The sequence below is a fragment of the Heptranchias perlo genome, unplaced genomic scaffold (genome assembly GCF_035084215.1).
Source record: "Heptranchias perlo isolate sHepPer1 unplaced genomic scaffold, sHepPer1.hap1 HAP1_SCAFFOLD_50, whole genome shotgun sequence".
NCBI lineage: Eukaryota > Metazoa > Chordata > Chondrichthyes > Hexanchiformes > Hexanchidae > Heptranchias > Heptranchias perlo.
In genome coordinates, this window is record NW_027139516.1 from 874,312 (window position 1) to 894,867 (window position 20,556).

Below are 20,556 nucleotides of genomic sequence, written 5' to 3' on the forward strand. Positions count from 1 at the left end.
TTACATTCTGTACAATACACAGTGGGTTGGACTCAGTCCATATCGTAGATTACATTCTGTACAACACACAGTGGTTGGACTCAGTCCATATCTTTTTTACATTCTGTACAATACACAGTGGGTTGGAATCAGTCCATATCTTATATTACAGTCTGTACGATACACAGTGGGGTGGACTCAATCCATATCTTATATTGCATTCTGCACAATACATCGTCGGTTGGACTCAGTCCATAAAGTATATTACATTCTGTACAATACACAGTGGGGTGGACTCAGTCCATATCTTATATTACATTCTGTCCAATACACAGTGGGGTGGACTCAGTCCATATCTTATATTACATTCTGTACATTTCACATTGGGTTGGACTCAGTCCAAATCTTATATTACATTCTGCACATTACAAGGTGTGTTGGACTCAGTCCATATCTTATATTACATTCTGCACAATACACAGAGGGTTGGACTCAGTCCATATCTTATATTACATTCTGTACAATACAAGGTTGGTTGGACTCAGTCCATATCTAATATTACATTCTGTACATTACACAGTGGGTTGGACTCAGTCCATATAGTATATTACATTCTCTACAATACACAGTGGGGTGGACTCAGTCCATATCTTATATTTCATTCTGTGCAATACACAGTGGGTTGGACTCAGTCCATATCTTATATTACATTCTGTACATTACACAGTGGGTTTGAATCAGTCCATATCTTATATTACATTCTGTACAATACACAGTGGGTTGGACTCAGTCCATATCTTACATTACATTCTGTACAACACACAGTGCGTTGGATTCAGTCCATATCTTATATTACATTCTGCACAATACAACGTGGGTTGGACTCAGTACATATCTTATATTACAGTCTGTACATTACACAGTGGGTTGGACTCAGTCCATATATTATATTACATTCTGCACATTACACAGTGAGGTGGATTCAGTCCATATCTTCTATTAAATTCTGCACATTACACAGTGAGGTGGACTCAGTCCATATCTTATATTACATTCTGTACAACACACAGTGGGTTGGACTCAGTCCATATATTATATTACATTCTGTACAATACACAGTGGTGTGGACTCAGTCCATATCTTATATTACATTCTGTACAATACACAGTGGGTTGGACTCAGTCCATATCGTAGATTACATTCTGTACAACACACAGTGGTTGGACTCAGTCCATATCTTTTTTACATTCTGTACAATACACAGTGGGTTGGAATCAGTCCATATCTTATATTACAGTCTGTACGATACACAGTGGGGTGGACTCAATCCATATCTTATATTGCATTCTGCACAATACATCGTCGGTTGGACTCAGTCCATAAAGTATATTACATTCTGTACAATACACAGTGGGGTGGACTCAGTCCATATCTTATATTACATTCTGTCCAATACACAGTGGGGTGGACTCAGTCCATATCTTATATTACATTCTGTACATTTCACATTGGGTTGGACTCAGTCCAAATCTTATATTACATTCTGCACATTACAAGGTGTGTTGGACTCAGTCCATATCTTTTATTACATTCTGCACAATACACAGAGGGTTGGACTCAGTCCATATCTTATATTACATTCTGTACAATACAAGGTTGGTTGGACTCAGTCCATATCTAATATTACATTCTGTACATTACACAGTGGGTTGGACTCAGTCCATATAGTATATTACATTCTCTACAATACACAGTGGGGTGGACTCAGTCCATATCTTATATTTCATTCTGTGCAATACACAGTGGGTTGGACTCAGTCCATATCTTATAGTACATTCTGTACATTACACAGTGGGTTTGAATCAGTCCATATCTTATATTACATTCTGTACAATACACAGTGGGTTGGACTCAGAACAGATCTTACATTGCATTCTGTACAATACACAGTGGGTTGGACTCAGAACAGATCTTATATTACATTCTGTACAATACACAGTGGGTGGGACTCAATCCATATTTTATATTACATTCTTTACAATACACAGTGGGGTGGACTCAGAAGAGATCTTATATTACATTCTGTACAATACACAGTGGGTTGGACTCAGTCGATATCTTATATTACATTCTGTACAATACTCAGTTGGATGGACTCAGTCCATATCTTATCTTAAATTCTGTACATTACACAGTGGGTTGGACTCAGTCCATATAGTATATTACATTCTCTCCAATAGACAGTGGGGTGGACTCAGTCCATATCTTATATTTCATTCTGTGCAATACACAGTGGGTTGGACTCAGTCCATATCTTATAATTCATTCTGCACAATAAAGAGTGAGTTCGACTCAGTCCATATCTTATATCACATTCTGTACAATGCACAGTGGGTTGGACTCAGTCCATATATTATATTACATTCTGAACAATTCAAGGTTGGTTGGACTCAGTCCATATCTTATATTACATTCTGTACATTACATAGTGGGTTGGACTCAGAACAGTTCATGCATTACATTCTGTACAATACACAGTGGGTTGGACTCAGTCCATATCTTATATTACATTCTGTATAATACAAGGTGAAGTGGACTCAGTCCATATATTATATTACATTCTGTACAATACACAGTGGGTTGGACTCAGTCCATATCTCATATTAAATTCTAGACATTACACAGTGGGGTGGACTGAGTCCATATCTTATATTACATTCTGCACAACACACAGTGGGTTGGACTCAATCCATATATTATATTACATTCTGTACAATACACAGTGGGGTGGACTCAGTCCATATCTTATATTACATTCAAAACAATACACAGTGGGTTGGACTCAATCCATATCTTATATTACATTCTGCACAATACAACGTGGGTTGGACTCAGTCCATATTTTATATTACATTCTGTACATTGCACAGTGGTTTGGACTCATTCCATATCTTCTGTTACATTCTGCACATTACACAGTGGGGTGGAGTCAGTCCTTAACTTATATTACATTGTGTACAATACACATTGGGTTGGACTCAGTCCGTATCTTATATTACATTCAAAACAATACACAGTACTGTGGACTCAGTCCATATCTTATATTACATTCTATACAATACACAGTGGGTTGGACTCAGTCCATATCTTATATTACATTCTGCACAATACAACGTGGGTTGGACTCAGTCCATATCTTATATTACATTCTGTACAATACACAGTGGGGTGGACTCAGTTCATATTTTCAATTACATTCTGTACAATACACAGTGGGGTGGACTCAGTCCATATCTTATATTACATTATCTATAATACAAGGTGAGGTGGACTCAGTCCATATATTATATTATATTCTGTAACAATACACAGTGGGTTGGACTCAGTCCATATCTTATATTACATTCTGTACAATATTCAGTGGGTTGGATTCAGTCCATATCTTATATCACATTCTGCACAATACAACGTGGGTTGGAATCAGTCCATATCTTACATTACATTCTGTACATTACACAGTGGGTTGGACTCAGTCCATATATTATATTACATTCTGCACATTACACAGTGAGGTGGATTCAGTCCATATATTCTATTAAATTCTGCACATTACACAGTGGGGTGGACTCAGTCCATATCTTATATTACATTCTGTAAAACACACAGTGGGTTGGACTCAGTCCATATATTATATTACATTCTGTACAATACACAGTGGTGTGGACTCAGTCCATATCTTATATTACGTTCTGTACAATACACAGTGGGTTGGACTCAGTCCATATCTTATATTACATTCAGCACAATACAACGTGGGTTGGACTCAGTCCATATCTTCGATTGCATTCTGCACAATACAACGTCGGTTGGACTCAGTCCATATCGTAGATTACATTCTGTACAATACACAGTGGTTGGACTCAGTCCATATCTTTTTACATTCTGTACAATACACAGTGGGTTGGAATCAGTCCATATCTTATATTACAGTCTGTACGATACACAGTGGGGTGGACTCAATCCATATCTTATATTGCATTCTGCACAATACATCGTCGGTTGGACTCAGTCCATAAAGTATATTACATTATGTACAATACACAGTGGGGTGGACTCAGTCCATATCTTATATTACATTCTGTCCAATACACAGTGGGGTGGACTCAGTCCATATCTTATATTACATTCTGTACATTTCACAGTGGGTTGGACTCAGTCCAAATCTTATATTACATTCTGCACAATACAAGGTGTGTTGGACTCAGTCCATATCTTATATTACATTCTGCACAATACACAGAGGGTTGGACCCAGTCCATATCTTATATTACATTCTGTACAATACAAGGTTGGTTGGACTCAGTCCATATCTAATATTACATTCTGTCCATTACACAGTGGGTTGGACTCAGTCCATATCTTATATTTCATTCTGCACAATAAACAGTGAGTTGGACTCAGTCCATATCTTCTATAACATTCTGTACAATACACAGTGGGTTGGACTCATTCCATATCTTATATTACATTCTGAACAATTCTACGTTGGTTGGACTCAGTCCATATCTTATATTTCATTCTGTACATTACACAGTGGGTTGGACTCAGTCCATATCTTATATTCATTCTGTACAATACACAGTGGGGTGGACTCAGTCCATATCTTATAATTCATTCTGCAAAATAAACAGTGAGTTGGACTCAGTCCATATCTTATGTTACATTCTGTACAATGCACAGTGGGTTGGACTCAGTCCATATCTTATATTACATTCTGAACAATTCTAGGTTGGTTGGACTCAGTCCATATCTTATATTACATTCTGTACATTACATACTGGGTTGGACTCAGAACAGTTCATATATTACATTCTGTACAAGACACAGTGGGTTGGACTCAGTCCATATCTTATATTACATTCTGTACATTGCACAGTGGTTTGGACTCATTCCATATCTTATATTACATTCTGCACGTAACACAGTGGGGTGGACTCAGTCCATATCTCATATTAAATTCTAGACATTACACAGTGGGGTGGACTGAGTCCATATCTTATATTACATTCTGCAGAACACACAGTGGTTTGGATTCAGTCCATATATTATATTACATTCTGTACAATACACAGAGGGGTGGACTCAGTCCATATCTTATATTACATTCTATACAATACACAGTGGGTTGGACACAGTCCATATCTTATATTACATTCTGCACAATACAACGTGGGTTGGACTCAGCCCATATCTTATATTACATTCTGTACAATACAACGTGGGTTGGACTCAATCCATATCTTATATTACATTCTGTACATTGCACAGTGGTTTGGACTCATTCCATATCTTCTATTACATTCTGTAACAACACACAGTGGGTTGGACTCAGTGCAAAAATTACATTACATTCTGTGCAATACACAGTGGGGTGGACTCAGTCCATATCTTATATTACATTCCATACAATACACAGTGGGTTGGACTCAGTCCATATCTTATATTACATTCTGCACAATACAACGTGGGTTGGACTCAGTCCATATCTTATATTACATTCTGTACAATACACAGTGGGGTGGACTCAGTTCATATTTTCTATTACATTCTGTACAATACACAGTGGGGTGGACTCAGTCCATATCTTATATTGCATTCTGCACAATACACAGTGGGTTGGACTCAGAACAGATCTTATATTACATTCTGTACAATACACAGTGGGTTGGACTCAGAACAGATCTTATATTACATTCTGTACAATACACAGTGGGTGGGACTCAGTCCATATCTTATATTACATTCTTTACAATACACAGTGGGGTGGACTCAGAAGAGATCTTATATTACATACTGTACAATGCACAGTGGGGTAGACTCAGTCCATATCTTAAATTGCATGCTGCACAATACAACGTCGGTTGGACTCAGTCCATATAGTTTATTACATTCTGTACAATACACAGTGGGGTGGACTCAGTCCATATCTTATATTACATTCTGCACAATACACAGTGGGGTGGACTCAGTCCATATCTTATATTACATTCTGTACATTACATAGTGGGTTGGACTCAGTCCAAATCTTATATTACATTCTGACAATACAAGGTTTGTTGGACTCAGTCCATATCTTATATTACATTCTGCACAACACACAGAGGGTTGGACTCAGTCCATATCTTATATTACATTCTGTACAACACACAGTGGGGTGGACTCAGTCCATATCTTATATTACATTCTGTACAATAGACAGTGGGTTGGACTCAGTCCATATCTTATAATTCATTCTGCACAATAAACAGTGAGTTGGACTCAGTCCATATCTTATATTCCATTATGTACAATACACAGTGGGGTGGACTTGGTCCATATCTTATATTACATTCTGTACAATACACAGTGGGTTGGACTCAGTCAATATGTTATAATTCATTCTGCACAATAAACAGTGAGTTGGACTCAGTCCATATCTCATATTACATTCTGTACAATGCACAGTGGGTCTAACTCAGTCCATATCTTAAATTACATTCTGAACAATTCTAGGTTGGTTGGACTCAGTCCATATCTTATATTACATTCTGTATAATACAAGGTGAGGTGGACTCAGTCCATATATTATATTACATTCTGTAACAATACACAGTGGGTTGGACTCAGTCCATATCTTATATTACATTCTGTACAATACACAGTGGGTTGGATTCAGTCCATATCTTTTATTACATTCTGCACAATACAACGTGGGTTGGACTCAGTACATATCTTATATTACATTCTGCACATTACACAGTGAGGTGGATTCAGTCCATATCTTCTATTAAATTGTGCACATTACACAGTGGGGTGGACTCAGTCCATATCTTATATTACATTCTGTACAACACACAGTGGGTTGGACTCAGTCCATATATTATATTACATTCTGTACAATACACAGTGGGGTGGACTCAGTCCATATCTTATATTACATTCTGTACAATACACAGTGGGTTGGACTCAGTCAATATGTTATAATTCATTCTGCACAATAAACAGTGAGTTGGACTCAGTCCATATCTCATATTACATTCTGTACAATGCACAGTGTGTCTAACTCAGTCCATATCTTAAATTACATTCTGAACAATTCTAGTTTGGTTGGACTCAGTCCATATCTTATATTACATTCTGCACAATACAACGTGGGTTGGACTCAGTCCGAAAAGTATATTACATTCTGTACAACACACAGTGGGGTGGACTCAGTCCATATCTTATATTACATTCTGTACAATAGACAATGGGTTGAACTCAGTCCATATCTTATCATTCATTCTGCACAATAAACAGTGAGTTGGACTCAGTCCATATCTTATATTCCATTATGTACAATACACAGTGGGGTGGACTTGGTCCATATCTTATATTACATTCTGTACATTACACAGTGGGTTGGACTCAGTCCATATCTTTTATTTCATTCTGTACAATACTCAGACGGGTGGACTCAGTCCATATCTTATATTACAATCTGTACAATACACAGTGGGGTGCACTCAATCCATATCTTATATTATAATCTGTACAATACACAGTGGGGTGGACACAGTCCATATCTTATATTGCATTCTGTACATTTCACAGTGGGTTGGACTCAGTCCAAATCTTATATTACATTCTGCACAATACAAGGTGTGTTGGACTCAGTCCATATCTTATATTACATTCTGCACAATACACAGAGGGTTGGACTCAGTCCATATCTTATATTACATTCTGTACAATACAAGGTTGGTTGGACTCAGTCCATATCTAATATTACATTCTGTACATTACACAGTGGGTTGGACTCAGTCCAGAAAGTTTATTACATTCTCTACAATACACAGTGGGGTGGACTCAGTCCATATCTTATATTTCATTCTGCACAATAAACAGTGAGTTGGACTCAGTCCATATCTTATATAACATTCTGTACAATACACAGTGGGTTGGACTCATTCCATATCTTATATTACATTCTGAACAATTCTACGTTGGTTGGACTCAGTCCATATCTTATATTTCATTCTGTACATTACACAGTGGGTTGGACTCAGTCCATATCTTATATTCATTCTGTACAATACACAGTGGGGTGGACTCAGTCCATATCTTATAATTCATTCTGCAAAATAAACAGTGAGTTGGACTCAGTCCATATCTTATGTTACATTCTGTACAATGCACAGTGGGTTGGACTCAGTCCATATCTTATATTACATTCTGAACAATTCTAGGTTGGTTGGACTCAGTCCATATCTTATATTACATTCTGTACATTACATACTGGGTTGGACTCAGAACAGTTCATATATTACATTCTGTACAAGACACAGTGGGTTGGACTCAGTCCATATCTTATATTACATTCTGTACATTGCACAGTGGTTTGGATTCAGTCCATATATTATATTACATTCTGTACAATACACAGAGGGGTGGACTCAGTCCATATCTTATATTACATTCTATACAATACACAGTGGGTTGGACTCAGTCCATATCTTATATTACATTCTGCACAATACAACGTGGGTTGGACTCAGCCCATATCTTATATTACATTCTGTACAATACAACGTGGGTTGGACTCAATCCATATCTTATATTACATTCTGTACATTGCACAGTGGTTTGGACTCATTCCATATCTTCTATTACATTCTGTAACAACACACAGTGGGTTGGACTCAGTGCATATATTACATTACATTCTGTGCAATACACAGTGGGGTGGACTCAGTCCATATCTTATATTACATTCTATACAATACACAGTGGGTTGGACTCAGTCCATATCTTATATTACATTCTGCACAATACAACGTGGGTTGGACTCAGTCCATATCTTATATTACATTCTGTACAATACACAGTGGGGTGGACTCAGTTCATATTTTCTATTACATTCTGTACAATACACAGTGGGGTGGACTCAGTCCATATCTTATATTGCATTCTGTACAATACACAGTGGGTTGGACTCAGAACAGATCTTATATGACATTCTGTACAATACACAGTGGGTTGGACTCAGAACAGATCTTATATTACATTCTGTACAATACACAGTGGGTGGGACTCAGTCCATATCTTATATTACATTCTTTACAATACACAGTGGGGTGGACTCAGAAGAGATCTTATATTACATTCTGTACAATGCACAGTGGGGTCGACTCAGTCCATATCTTAAATTGCATGCTGCACAATACAACGTCGGTTGGACTCAGTCCATATAGTATATTACATTCTGTACAATACACAGTGGGGTGGACTCAGTCCATATCTTATATTACATTCTGCACAATACACAGTGGGGTGGACTCAGTCCATATCTTATATTACATTCTGTACATTACATAGTGGGTTGGACTCAGTCCAAATCTTATATTACATTCTGACAATACAAGGTTTGTTGGACTCAGTCCATATCTTATATTACATTCTGCACAACACACAGAGGGTTGGACTCAGTCCATATCTTATATTACATTCTGTATAATACAAGGTGAGGTGGACTCAGTCCATTTGTTATATTACATTCTGTAACAATACACAGTGGGTTGGACTCAGTCCATATCTTATATTACATTCTGTACAATACACAGTGGGTTGGATTCAGTCCATATCTTTTATTACATTCTGCACAATACAACGTGGGTTGGACTCAGTCAATATGTTATAATTCATTCTGCACAATAAACAGTGAGTTGGACTCAGTCCATATCTCATATTACATTCTGTACAATGCACAGTGGGTCTAACTCAGTCCATATCTTAAATTACATTCTGAACAATTCTAGGTTGGTTGGACTCAGTCCATATCTGATATTACATTCTGCACAATACAACGTGGGTTGGACTCAGTCCGTATAGTATATTACATTCTGTACAACACACAGTGGGTTGAACTCAGTCCATATCTCATAATTCATTCTGCACAATAAACAGTGAGTTGGTCTCAGTCCTTATCTTATATTCCATTATGTACAATACACAGTGGGGTGGACTTGGTCCATATCTTATATTACATTCTGTACATTACACAGTGGGTTGGACTCAGTCCATATCTTTTATTTCATTCTGTACAATACTCAGACGGGTGGACTCAGTCCATATCTTATATTACAATCTGTACAATACACAGTGGGGTGCACTCAATCCATATCTTATATTATAATCTGTACAATACACAGTGGGGTGGACACAGTCCATATCTAAAATTACATTCTGTACATTTCACAGTGGTTTGGACTCAGTCCAAATCTTATATTACATTCTGCACAATACAAGGTGTGTTGGACTCAGTCCATATCTTATATTACATTCTGTACAATACAAGGTTGGTTGGACTCAGTCCATATCTAATATTACATTCTGTACATTACACAGTGGGTTGGACTCAGTCCAGAAAGTTTATTACATTCTCTACAATACACAGTGGGGTGGACTCAGTCCATATCTTATATTTCATTCTGCACAATAAACAGTGAGTTGGACTCAGTCCATATCTTATATAACATTCTGTACAATACACAGTGGGTTGGACTCATTCCATATCTTATATTACATTCTGAACAATTCTACGTTGGTTGGACTCAGTCCATATCTTATATTTCATTCTGTACATTACACAGTGGGTTGGACTCAGTCCATATCTTATATTCATTCTGTACAATACACAGTGGGGTGGACTCAGTCCATATCTTATAATTCATTCTGCAAAATAAACAGTGAGTTGGACTCAGTCCATATCTTATGTTACATTCGGTACAATGCACAGTGGGTTGGACTCAGTCCATATCTTATATTACATTCTGAACAATTCCAGGTTGGTTGGACTCAGTCCATATCTTATATTACATTCTGTACATTACATACTGGTTTGGACTCAGAACAGTTCATATATTACATTCTGTACAAGACACAGTGGGTTGGACTCAGTCCATATCTTATATTACATTCTGTACATTGCACAGTGGTTTGGACTCATTCCATATCTTATATTACATTCTGCACGTAACACAGTGGGGTGGACTCAGTCCATATCTCATATTAAATTCTAGACATTACACAGTGGGGTGGACTGACTCCATATCTTATATTACATTCTGCAGAACACACAGTGGTTTGGATTCAGTCCATATATTATATTACATTCTGTACAATACACAGAGGGGTGGACTCAATCCATATCTTATATTACATTCTGTACATTGCACAGTGGTTTGGACTCATTCCATATCTTCTATTACATTCTGTAACAACACACAGTGGGTTGGACTCAGTGCATATATTACATTACATTCTGTGCAATACACAGTGGGGTGGACTCAGTCCATATCTTATATTACATTCTCTGCAATACACAGTGGGTTGGACTCAGTCCATATCTTATATTACATTCTGCACAATACAACGTGGGTTGGACTCAGTCCATATCTTATATTACATTCTGTACAATACACAGTGGGGTGGACTCAGTCCATATCTTATATTGCATTCTGTACAATACACAGTGGGTTGGACTCAGAACAGATCTTATATTACATTCTGTACAATACACAGTGGGTTGGACTCAGAACAGATCTTATATTGCATTCTGTACAATACACAGTGGGTGGGTCTCAGTCCATATCTTATATTACATTCTTTACAATACACAGTGGGGTGGACTCAGAAGAGATCTTATATTACATTCTGTACAATGCACAGTGGGGTCGACTCAGTCCATATCTTAAATTGCATGCTGCACAATACAACGTCGGTTGGACTCAGTCCATATAGTATATTACATTCTGTACAATACACAGTGGGGTGGACTCAGTCCATATCTTATATTACATTCTGCACAATACACAGTGGGGTGGACTCAGTCCATATCTTATATTACATTCTGTACATTACATAGTGGGTTGGACTCAGTCCAAATCTTATCTTACATTCTGACAATACAAGGTTTGTTGGACTCAGTCCATATCTTATATTACATTATGCACAACACACAGAGGGTTGGACTCAGTCCATATCTTATATTACATTCTGTATAATACAAGGTGAGGTGGACTCAGTCCATTTGTTATATTACATTCTGTAACAATACACAGTGGGTTGGACTCAGTCCATATCTTATATTACATTCTGTACAATACACAGTGGGTTGGATTCAGTCCATATCTTTTATTACATTCTGCACAATACAACGTGGGTTGGACTCAGTACATATCTTATATTACATTCTGCACATTACACAGTGAGGTGGATTCAGTCCATATCTTCTATTAAATTGTGCACATTACACAGTGGGGTGGACTCAGTCCATATCTTATATTACATTCTGTACAACACACAGTGGGTTGGACTCAGTCCATATATTATGTTACATTCTGTACAATACACAGTGGGGTGGACTCAGTCCATATCTTATATTACATTCTGTACAATACACAGTGGGTTGGACTCAGTCAATATGTTATAATTCATTCTGCACAATAAACAGTGAGTTGGACTCAGTCCATATCTCATATTACATTCTGTACAATGCACAGTGGGTCTAACTCAGTCCATATCTTAAATTACATTCTGAACAATTCTAGGTTGGTTGGACTCAGTCCATATCTTATATTACATTCTGCACAATACAACGTGCGTTGGACTCAGTCCGTATAGTATATTACATTCTGTACAACACACAGTGAGGTGGACTCAGTCCATATCTTATATTACATTCTGTACAATAGACAGTGGGTTGGACTCAGTGCATATCTTATAATTCATTCTGCACAATAAACAGTGAGTTGGACTCAGTCCATATCTTATATTCCATTACGTACAATACACAGTGGGGTGGACTTGGTCCATATCTTATATTACATTCTGTACATTACACAGTGGGTTGGACTCAGTCCATATATTTTATTTCATTCTGTACAATACTCAGACGGATGGACTCAGTCCATATCTTATATTACAATCTGTACAATACACAGTGGGGTGCACTCAATCCATATCTTATATTATAATCTGTACAATACACAGTGGGGTGGACACAGTCCATATCTTATATTACATTCTGTACAATACACATTGGGGTGGACTCAGTCCATATCTTATATTACATTCTGCATAATACAAGGTGAGGTGGACTCAGTCCATATATTATATTACATTCTGTAACAATACACAGTGGGTTGGACTCAGTCCATATCTTATCTTACATTCTGTACAATACACAGTGGGTTGGACTCAGTCCATATATTATATTACATTCTGTACAATACACAGTGGTGTGGACTCAGTCCATATCTTATATTACATTCTGTACAATACACAGTGGGTTGGACTCAGTCCATATCTTATATTACATTCAGCACAATACAACGTGGGTTGGACTCAGTCCATATCTTCGATTGCATTCTGCACAATACAACGTCGGTTGGACTCAGTCCATATCGTAGATTACATTCTGTACAATACACAGTGGTGGGACTCAGTCCATATCTTTTTACATTCTGTACAATACACAGTGGGTTGGAATCAGTCCATATCTTATATTACAGTCTGTACGATACACAGTGGGGTGGACTCAATCCATATCTTATATTGCATTCTGCACAATACATCGTCGGTTGGACTCAGTCCATAAAGTATATTACATTCTGTACAATACACAGTGGGGTGGACTCAGTCCATATCTTATATTACATTCTGTCCAATACACAGTGGGGTGGACTCAGTCCATATCTTATATTACATTCTGTACATTTCACAGTGGGTTGGACTCAGTCCAAATCTTATATTACATTCTGCACAATACAAGGTGTGTTGGACTCAGTCCATATCTTATATTTCATTCTGTACATTACACAGTGGGTTGGACTCAGTCCATATCTTATATTCATTCTGTACAATACACAGTGGGGTGGACTCAGTCCATATCTTATTTTACATTCTGTACATTAGACAGTGGGTTGGACTCAGTCCATATCTTTTAATTCATTCTGCAAAATAAACAGTGAGTTGGACTCAGTCCATATCTTATGTTACATTCTGTACAATGCACAGTGGGTTGGACTCAGTCCATATCTTATATTACATTCTGTACATTACATACTGGGTTGGACTCAGAACAGTTCATATATTACATTCTGTACAAGACACAGTGGGTTAGACTCAGTCCATATCTTATATTACATTCTGTACATTGCACAGTGGTTTGGACTCATTCCATATCTTATATTACATTCTGCACGTAACACAGTGGGGTGGACTCAGTCCATATCTCATATTAAATTCTAGACATTACACAGTGGGGTGGACTGAGTCCATATCTTATATTACATTCTGCAGAACACACAGTGGTTTGGATTCAGTCCATATATTATATTACATTCTGTACAATACACAGAGGGGTGGACTCAGTCCATATCTTATATTACATTCTATACAATACACAGTGGGTTGGACTCAGTCCATATCTTATATTACATTCTGCACAATACAACGTGGGTTGGACTCAGCCCATATCTTATATTACATTCTGTACAATACAACGTGGGTTGGACTCAATCCATATCTTATATTACATTCTGTACATTGCACAGTGGTTTGGACTCATTCCATATCTTCTATTACATTCTGTAACAACACACAGTGGGTTGGACTCAGTGCATATATTACATTACATTCTGTGCAATACACAGTGGGGTGGACTCAGTCCATATCTTATATTACATTCTATACAATACACAGTGGGTTGGACTCAGTCCATATCTTATATTACATTCTGCACAATACAACGTGGGTTGGACTCAGTCCATATCTTATATTACATTCTGTACAATACACAGTGGGGTGGACTCAGTTCATATTTTCTATTACATTCTGTACAATACACAGTGGGGTGGACTCAGTCCATATCTTATATTGCATTCTGTACAATACACAGTGGGTTGGACTCAGAACAGATCTTATATTACATTCTGTACAATACACAGTGGGTGGGACTCAGTCCATATCTTATATTACATTCTTTACAATACACAGTGGGGTGGACTCAGAAGAGATCTTATATTACATTCTGTACAATGCACAGTGGGGTCGACTCAGTCCATATCTTAAATTGCATGCTGCACAATACAACGTCGGTTGGACTCAGTCCATATAGTATATTACATTCTGTACAATACACAGTGGGGTGGACTCAGTCCATATCTTATATTACATTCTGCACAATACACAGTGGGGTGGACTCAGTCCATATCTTATATTACATTCTGTACATTACATAGTGGGTTGGACTCAGTCCAAATCTTATATTACATTCTGACAATACAAGGTTTGTTGGACTCAGTCCATATCTTATATTACATTCTGTGCAATACAAGGTTGGTTGGACTCAGTCCATATCTAATATTACATTCTGTACATTACACAGTGGGTTGGACTCAGTCCAGAAAGTTTATTACATTCTCTACAATACACAGTGGGGTGGACTCAGTCCATATCTTATATTTCATTCTGCACAATAAACAGTGAGTTGGACTCAGTCCATATCTTATATAACATTCTGTACAATACACAGTGGGTTGGACTCATTCCATATCTTATATTACATTCTGAACAATTCTACGTTGGTTGGACTCAGTCCATATCTTATATTTCATTCTGTACATTACACAGTGGGTTGGACTCAGTCCATATCTTATATTCATTCTGTACAATACACAGTGGGGTGGACTCAGTCCATATCTTTTAATTCATTCTGCAAAATAAACAGTGAGTTGGACTCAGTCCATATCTTATGTTACATTCTGTACAATGCACAGTGGGTTGGACTCAGTCCATATCTTATATTACATTCTGAACAATTCTAGGTTGGTTGGACTCAGTCCATATCTTATATTACATTCTGTACATTACATACTGGGTTGGACTCAGAACAGTTCATATATTACATTCTGTACAAGACACAGTGGGTTAGACTCAGTCCATATCTTATATTACATTCTGTACATTGCACAGTGGTTTGGACTCATTCCATATCTTATATTTCATTCTGTACATTACACAGTGGGTTGGACTCAGTCCATATCTTATATTCATTCTGTACAATACACAGTGGGGTGGACTCAGTCCATATCTTTTAATTCATTCTGCAAAATAAACAGTGAGTTGGACTCAGTCCATATCTTATGTTACATTCTGTACAATGCACAGTGGGTTGGACTCAGTCCATATCTTATATTACATTCTGAACAATTCTAGGTTGGTTGGACTCAGTCCATATCTTATATTACATTCTGTACATTACATACTGGGTTGGACTCAGAACAGTTCATATATTACATTCTGTACAATATACAGTGGGTTAGACTCAGTCCATATCTTATATTACATTCTGTACATTGCACAGTGGTTTGGACTCATTCCATATCTTATATTACATTCTGCACGTAACACAGTGGGGTGGACTCAGTCCATATCTCATATTAAATTCTAGACATTACACAGTGGGGTGGACTGAGTCCATATCTTATATTACATTCTGCAGAACACACAGTGGTTTGGATTCAGTCCATATATTATATTACATTCTGTACAATACACAGAGGGGTGGACTCAGTCCATATCTTATATTACATTCTATACAATACACAGTGGGTTGGACTCAGTCCATATCTTATATTACATTCTGCACAATACAACGTGGGTTGGACTCAGCCCATATCTTATATTACATTCTGTACAATACAACGTGGGTTGGACTCAATCCATATCTTATATTACATTCTGTACATTGCACAGTGGTTTGGACTCATTCCATATCTTCTATTACATTCTGTAACAACACACAGTGGGTTGGACTCAGTGCATATATTACATTACATTCTGTGCAATACACAGTGGGGTGGACTCAGTCCATATCTTATATTACATTCTATACAATACACAGTGGGTTGGACTCAGTCCATATCTTATATTACATTCTGCACAATACAACGTGGGTTGGACTCAGTCCATATCTTATATTACATTCTGTACAATACACAGTGGGGTGGACTCAGTTCATATTTTCTATTACATTCTGTACAATACACAGTGGGGTGGACTCAGTCCATATCTTATATTGCATTCTGTACAATACACAGTGGGTTGGACTCAGAACAGATCTTATATTACATTCTGTACAATACACAGTGGGTGGGACTCAGTCCATATCTTATATTACATTCTTTACAATACACAGTGGGGTGGACTCAGAAGAGATCTTATCTTACATTCTGTACAATGCACAGTGGGGTAGACTCAGTCCATATTTTAAATTGCATGCTGCACAATACAACGTCGGTTGGACTCAGTCCATATAGTATATTACATTCTGTACAATACACAGTGGGGTGGACTCAGTCCATATCTTATATTACATTCTGCACAATACACAGTGGGGTGGACTCAGTCCATATCTTATATTACATTCTGTACATTACATAGTGGGTTGGACTCAGTCCAAATCTTATATTACATTCTGACAATACAAGGTTTGTTGGACTCAGTCCATATCTTATATTACATTCTGCACAACACACAGAGGGTTGGACTCAGTCCATATCTTATATTACATTCTGTATAATACAAGGTGAGGTGGACTCAGTCCATATATTATATTACATTCTGTAACAATACACAGTGGGTTGGACTCAGTCCATATCTTATATTACATTCTGTACAATACACAGTGGGTTGGATTCAGTCCATATCTTTTATTACATTCTGCACAATACAACGTGGGTTGGACTCAGTACATATCTTATATTACATTCTGCACATTACACAGTGAGGTGGATTCAGTCCATATCTTCGATTAAATTGTGCACATTACACAGTGGGGTGGACTCAGTCCATATCTTATATTACATTCTGTACAACACACAGTGGGTTGGACTCAGTCCATATATTATATGACATTCTGTACAATACACAGTTGCGTGGACTCAGTCCATATCTTATATTACATTCTGTACAATACACAGTGGGTTGGACTCAGTCAATATGTTATAATTCATTCTGCACAATAAACAGTGAGTTGGACTCAGTCCATATCTCATATTACATTCTGTACAATGCACAGTGGGTCTAACTCAGTCCATATCTTAAATTACATTCTGAACAATTCTAGGTTGGTTGGACTCAGTCCATATCTTATATTACATTCTGCACAATACAACGTGGGTTGGACTCAGTCCGTATGGTATATTACATTCTGTACAACACACAGTGGGGTGGACTCAGTCCATATCTTATATTACATTCTGTACAATAGACAGTGGGTTGGACTCAGTCCATATCTTATAATTCATTCTGCACAATAAACAGTGAGTTGGACTCAGTCCATATCTTATATTCCATTATGTACAATACACAGTGGGGTGGACTTGGTCCATATCTTATATTACATTCTGTACATTACACAGTGGGTTGGACTCAGTCCATATCTTTTATTTCATTCTGTACAATACTCAGACGGGTGGACTCAGTCCATATCTTATATTACAATCTGTACAATACACAGTGGGGTGCACTCAATCCATATCTTATATTATAATCTGTACAATACACAGTGGGGTGGACACAGTCCATATCTTATATTACATTCTGTACAATACACATTGGGGTGGACTCAGTCCATATCTTATATTACATTCTGTACAATACAAGGTGAGGTGGACTCAGTCCATATATTATATTACATTCTGTAACAATACACAGTGGGTTGGACTCAGTCCATATCTTATCTTACATTCTGTACAGTACACAGTGGGTTGGATTCAGTCCATATCTTTTATTACATTCTGCACAATACAACGTCGGTCGGACTCAGTACATATCTTATGTTACATTCTGTACATTACACAGTGGGTTGGACTCAGTCCATATATTATATTACATTCTGCACATTACACAGTGAGGTGGATTCAGTCCATATCTTCTATTAAATTGTGCACATTACACAGTGGGGTGGACTCAGTCCGTATCTTATATTACATTCTGTACAATACACAGTGGGTTGGACTCAGTCCATATCTTATATTACATTCAGCACAATACAACGTGGGTTGGACTCAGTCCATATCTTTTATTACATTCTGCACAAAACAACGTGGGTTGGACTGAGTTCATATCTTATTTTACATTCTGTACAACACACAATGGGGTGGACTCAGTGGGGTGTTCTCAATCCATATCTTATATTGCATTCTGCACAATGCATCGTCGGTTGGACTCAGTCCATAAAGTATATTACATTCTGTACAATACACAGTGGGGTGGACTCAGTCCATATCTTATATTACATTCTGTACAATACACAGTGGGGTGGACTCAGTCCATATCTTATATTACATTCTGTACAATACAAGGTTGGTTGGACTCAGTCCATATCTTATATTACATTCTGTACATTTCACAGTGGGTTGGATTCAGTCCAAATCTTATATTACATTCTGCACAATACAAGGTGTGTTGGACTCAGTCCATATCTTATATTACATTCTGCACAATACACAGAGGGTTAGACTCAGTCCATATCTTATATTACATTCTGTACAATACAAGGTTGGTTGGACTCAGTCCATATCTTATATTACATTCTGTACATTACACAGTGGGTTGGACTCAGTCCATATAGTATATTACATTCTCTCCAATACACAGTGGGGTGGACTCAGTCCATATCTTATATTTCATTCTGTGCAATACACAGTGGGTTGGAATCAGTCCATATCTTATATTCATTCTGTACAATACACAGTGGGGTGGACTCAGTCCATATCTTATATTACAGTCTGTACAATACACAGTGGGGTGGACTCAATCCATATCTGATATTACATTCTGTACAATACACAGTGGGCTGGACTCAGTCCATATCTTATATTACATTCTGTATAATACAAGTTGAGGTGGACTCAGTCCATATATTATATTACATTCTGTACAATACACAGTGGGTTGGAATCAGTCCATATCTTATATTACATTCTGTACATTACTCAGTGGGGTGGACTCAGTCCATATCTTATATTACAATCTGTACAATACAGAGTGGGTTGGACTCAGTCCATATCGTATATTACATTCTGTACAATACACGGTGGTTGGACTCAGTCCATATCTTTTTTACATTCTGTACAATACACAGTGGGTTGGAATCAGTCCATATCTTATATTACAGTCTGTACAATACTCAGAGGGGTGGACTCAATCCATATCTTATATTGCATTCTGCACAATGCATCGTCGGTTGGACTCAGTCCAAATCTTATATTACATTCTGCACAATACACAGTGGGTTGGACTCAGTCCATATCTTATATTACATTCTGTACAATACACAGTGGGTTGGACTCAGTCCATATCTTTTATTACATTCTGTACAAAACACAGTGGGTTGGACTCAGTCCATATCTTATTTTACATTCTGTACAATACACAGTGGGTTGGACCCAGAACAGATCTTATATTTCATTCTGCACAATGCAACGT